General features: G+C 34.5%; 1 non-coding gene across 1 annotated transcript; it reads left to right on the top strand.

Annotated features, from left to right (window-relative positions):
• The first annotated feature begins 313 nt into the window (after window positions 1–313).
• LOC148570253 (small nucleolar RNA R71) lies at window positions 314–421 on the top strand. The gene has a single exon (XR_015908884.1). It is a non-coding gene; the product is annotated as a small nucleolar RNA R71 (small nucleolar RNA).
• Window positions 422–5,761: the final 5,340 nt, after the last annotated feature.

The following is a 5,761-nucleotide window of genomic DNA, read 5'->3' as shown; positions in this document are numbered from 1 at the left end:
TGCCGGATGCAGCTTGCATTCCAGTCAGATTCTGAGAAATCATATTGACTTGCTAAGTTAATATTTTGTTCTAAGCTAATATTGCATTCAGAGTATCAATCTCAAGAACTCATTTCTTCTGAGTCATCCCATTATTCACAGGATTTCTTTCAGAAGTATACATGAACTGGTTATTTGCAACCATTTCAATGAGTTCCTGGGCTTCTGCAGGCATCTTCTTCAGATGAAGAGATCCACCAGCAGAGTGATCCAATGACATCTTGGACAATTCAGACAGACCATCATAGAATATACATGAGATGCTCCATTCTGAAAGCATGTCAGAAGGACACCTTCTGATCGATTTCTTGTATCTTTCCTAAGCTTCATAGAAGGATTTACCTTTCTTCTGTCTGAAGGTTTGGATTTCCACTCTAAGCTTGCTCAACTTTTGAGGTGGAAAGAATTTGGCCAAGAAGGCATTGACCAACTTTTCCCAAGAGTTCAGGCTTTCTTTAGGTTGTGAGTCCAACCATATCCTAGCTCTGTCTCTTACAGCAAAAAGAAAAAGCATAAGTTTGTAGACCTCAGGATTAACCCCATTGGTCTTAACAGTGTCACATATTTGCAAGAATTCAGCTAAAAACTGATGAGGATCTTCCAATAGAAGTCCATGAAACTTGCAATTCTTCTGCATTAGAGAAACTAATTGAGGCTTAAGCTCAAAGTTGTTTGCTCTAATTGCAGGAATTGAGATGCTTCTTCCATAGAAGTCAGAAGTGGGTGCAGTAAAGTCACCAAGCATCTTCCTTGCATCTCCACTATTGTTGTTATTTTCGGCTGCCATCTCTACTTCTTTTTCAAAAATTTCTGTTAGGTCCTCTCCAGAGTTTTGTGCTTTAGCTTCTCTTAGCTTCCTCTTCAGAGTCCTTTCAGGTTCAGGATCAGCTTCAACAAGAATTTTCTTATCCTTGTTCCTACTTATATAAAAAAGAAGAGAACAGAAAAGAAAAGAAGAGGAATCCTCTATATCACAGTATAGAGATTCCTTTATGTGAGTAGAAGAATGGAAGAATAGAATGAAGAAGGGAGAAGAAGAATTCGAACACAGAGAGAGGGAGAAGGTTCGAATTATAAGAAGAGAAGTGTTAGTAAATAAATAAAATAAATAGAAAGAGATGAGAGAGAGAGAGAGAGAGTGTGTGTGTATTCGAAAATTAATTCAAAAAAAAAGAAAAATATTTTTGTTTTTATTTTAATTATTAGTTAGAATTCGAATTTAAGAAGGAAAATAAATTAAAATTAGAATTTAAAACAATTAGTTAATTAAAAGGAATTTTGAAAAAGTTGTTAGTGGTTTTCCAAAATCAGAGAGAGCAAGGTAGTTAAGTAGTTTTAAAAAAGGATAAGAAATAGTAAACTTTTAAAATCAAACAAAAAGTCAAGTAGTTAATTGAAAAAGATTTGAAAATCAATTTTGAAAAGATAAGTTAGAAAAAGATTTTGAAATTAAATTTTGAAAAAGATATGATTGAAATCTATTTTGAAAAAGATTTGAAAAGAAAATTTAAAAATATTTGATTTTTGAAATTAAAGTTGATTACTTGACTAACAAGAAACTAAAAGATATGATTCTAGAATTTAAAGATTGATCCTTTCTTAATAGGCAAGTAACAACTTGAAATTTTTGAATCAAAATATTAATTGTTAGCATTAATTTCGAAAATATGAAATAAAATTAAGAAAAAAAATTTTGAAAATCAATTTTTAAAATTTTCGAAAAAAACAGGAAAGAAAAATGAAAAAAGTTTTGATTTTTTTGAAAAAGATTTGAAAAGATAGAATTTTTAAATTGAAATTTTTACTTGACTAACAAGAAAGAACTAAATTTTAAAAATTTTTTACTAAGTCAACCCAAAATTTCGAAATTTATGAGTAAAATAAGGGAAAGATATTATTTTTGATTTTTTTGAATTAATGAAGAAAGAGAAAAACAACAAAATGACACAAAATATGGAAATTTAATATCAAAACAAATAATGCATGCAAGAACACTTTGAATGTCAAGATGAACACCAAGAACACTTTGAAGATCATGATGAACATCAAGAACATATTTTTGAAAAATTTTAAGAAAAGAAAGACATGCAAGATACCAAACTTAAAAATTTTTTACTTTTAAACACAATGAATTCGAAAATGCACAAGAGAAACAAGAAAAGACACAAAACAAGAAAATTTAAAGATCAAACAAGGAAAATCATCAAGAACAACTTGAAGATCAATAAAGAACACAATGCATATATTTTCGAAAATTAAAGAAAAATTAAAATATGCAATTGACACCAAACTTAAAATTTGACACTAGACTCAAACAAGAAACACAAATTTTTTTGGTTTTTATGATTTTAAAATTTTTTTGTATTTTTTTCGAAATTAAAAATAAAAAGCTTAAACATAAAATAAAATTACCCAATCTAACCAACAAGATGAACCGTCAGTTGTCCAAACTCGAACAATCCCCGGCAACGGTGCCAAAACTTGGTGCACGGAAATCGTAATTCACACTTTTCACATCTCCGCACAACTAACCAGCAAGTGCACTGGGTCGTCCAAGTAATACCTTACGTGAGTAAGGGTCGATCCCACGGAGATTGTCGGCTTGAAGCAAGCTATGGTCATCTTGTAAATCTCAGTCAGGCAGATTCAAATGGTTATAAAGTTTTAATAATTAAAAGATAAATAAAACATAAAATAAAATAAAGTTACTTATGTAATTCATTGGTGGGAATTTCAGATAAGCGTCTGGAGATGCTTTGTTGTTTCTGAACCTCTGCTTTCCTATTGCCTTCTTCCAACCATGCGTGCTCCCTTCCATGGCAAGCTGTAAGATCCTCTCAGTAAAAATGGTCCTCTATGGTTTCTGCACGGCTAATCAACTGTCGAATTTCTCGTCTCGGATGAAAAATACCAGGTACAGCTACCACATGGCTAATCATCTGTCGGTTCCCGCTAGCGTCGGAATAGAATCCATTGATCATTTTGCACACTGTCACTGCGCCCAATATTCCCAGGTTTGAAGCTCGTCACAGTCATCCCTTTCCAGATCCTACTCGGAATACCACAGACACGGTTTAGACTTTCCGGATCCCAGGAATGCTGCCAATGATTCTAGCCTATACCATGAAGATACTAATTTCACGGACTCGGTCCGTGTACTAGATATCCAAGAGAATATACTCCAGCTGTTGTCCAATGACTACGTTGAACATCATGTAGACCGCTTTGTGGTTGTCAGGCACGCGGATCTTGGCTAAGCGAGTAACGAAGATAGTGGGTGATTGTCACGGGTCACCCCTTCATTCTGACTTAACTGAATTAAGTACGAGAGTATATCTTGGAGAAGAAGTAGGTGTGAATTTAGAGATAAACAATAGTACTTGCATTAATTCAAGAAGAACAGCAGAGCTCCGCACCTTAATCTATGAGGTGTAGAAACTCCACCGTAGAAAATACATAAGAGAAAATAGGTCTAGGCATGGCCGTGTGGCTAGCCTCCCAATGTAACATAAGATGATCAAAAGTGATCAAAAGATATAAAATAAGTTTCTAAAAGTAGTTTTATACTAAACTAGTTACTAGGGTTTACAGAAATTGAGTAACTAAGTGCAGATAGTGCAGAAATCCACTTCCACGGCCCACTTGGTGTGTGCTTGGGCTGAGCATTGAAGCTTTCATGTGCATAGGCTATTCCTGGACTTAAATGCCAGCTTGGTTGCCAGTTTGGGCGTTTAACTCCAATTCTGGTGCCAGTTTGGGCGTTTTACGCCAAGATGTTTTAGGCTGGCTTTGGATGCCAGTTTGGGCCATCAAATCTCGGGCAAAATATGAACTATTATATATTGCTGGAAAGCCCAGGATGTCTACTTTCCAATACAATTGAGAGCGTGTCAATTGGGCTTTTGTAACTCTAGAAAATCTACTTCAAGTGCAGGAGGGTCAGAATCCAATAGCATCTACAGTCCTTTTTTAGCCTCTGAATCAGATTTTTGCTCAGGTCCCTCAATTTCAGCCAGAAAATACCTGAAATCACATAAAAACACACAAACTCATAGTAAAGTCTAGAAATGTGATTTTTGCATAAAAATTAATAAAAATATAATAAAAAGTAACTAAAATATATTAAAAACTATGTAAAAATAATGCCAAAAAGGGTATAAATTATCCGCTCATCAGCCTGTCGACCACATTGTTTTTTTAACCATCTATCTTGAAAATTTACACCTTATTGAATTTCTTCAAGTTTTGGTAAATTGTTGATGCCATGTGACCTCTTTGTTTTGAGCCTACCTTGTAACTTCTGCTTTACACCACACTTTTTCCTTATATCTAAGTCTTATGACTTATACAGTATTTAAAAATTTATATATATGCCGAGATTTCTTGCTTTTCTCAAGTATTTAGAAGTAAAGTATTAAAACTATGTAACATCTTGTGTATTACTTCAATTTTCGAAAACAAAAATTTTTATATGGTGGGTAGAATGTAAGATCCAAAATTCTTGAAAAATCTTATTATGAGCCAATTCAAAATTTATTTATTTATTAAAAATTTTATTTTCAGAAATTATTTTATTAAAATTAATTAAATCAAGTTTTAGTAATTAAAATAGGGATTTTACTTAATTTTATAAATATTGAATAATTTTTTATATTTAAATAATAAGATTTAGTAGTTGTAAAAGAAAAGAAAATTTATATGATTTAATTTAAATAATTCAAATTTTGGAATTTAATACTTTAATTTTTATAAATAGAAAAATAAATTATATTATCTTAAATTTTAAATTAGAATACTTGATTGAGAATTAATCAACAAATTGATAATTAAATAATATTTTTAAAGTAATTTTTGAGAATAAATTAGATTTCAATTAATTACAATATCACCAAATTTTATGAAAATTACTCAAACGTTAATTTACCCAAAAATCTATAATTTTACATTTTGCCCCAAATCCTATCCTAACCCAAAAAATAAAACACAAAATCCTAATCCCCTTGTACCCAACTCTGTCCATCACTAACCCCTTCCCCTATCACACACAGACGGCCAAATGGAAGAAAGAAAAGAAAATGTTGAGGGAGAGAGGGAGAAACAGAGACAGAGAAGAGAAGAAAGGAGGGGGGACAAGCCAGTGCCGTTGGGCCTCACCATCGTTGCCGAACTGCTCGTTGCTGGTGCTGATGCGGAGGAGGGAGCCAGAGGAGAAGAACGACGCTGTTCCGCCGTTCCTCATTGCAGCAGAAACTCGCTGCCGCTACTGCTGTGTCCGTGCCGCCGTCGTCCTCACCGAATGCCAGAGTCGTCGTCATCCATCATGGAGCCGAAGAGAGAGAGTTCGCGAAGAGAGAGAGAGAGAGAGAGAGAGAGAGAGAGAGAGAGAGAGGGAGAGAGGTTGACGGAAGTGCGACGTGTACTTGAAGGGAGAAGCTGGTTCTACCCCCGCCGCCGTGCCCAGCCGTCATCGCATGCTCCGTCGCCATTGCTGAAGGTGGGTGGCCGAGCCTCTGTCGTCGGAAAACAGAGCTGCCGTAGCTGAGGTCTACTGTCAGTAAAGTTTTTGAGTTCAGTTTTTGTTCTTTTGAATTCTGAAAACATTATTGTCATTGCCTGGTTATTACAGTTGTTGTCATTAGAGATTCTTGCCGCCTCCGTCACTTGGGGTAGTTGACGGAGTTGTTGCCGCTCCGTTTCCTCATTTTTCTTTAGCTGCGGTGAG

Source organism: Arachis ipaensis, chromosome B3, assembly GCF_059453495.1.
Source record: "Arachis ipaensis isolate K30076 ecotype BB chromosome B3, ASM5945349v1, whole genome shotgun sequence".
Classification (NCBI taxonomy): Eukaryota; Viridiplantae; Streptophyta; class Magnoliopsida; order Fabales; family Fabaceae; genus Arachis; species Arachis ipaensis.
This window is presented reverse-complemented; position numbering and strand designations above follow the sequence as displayed.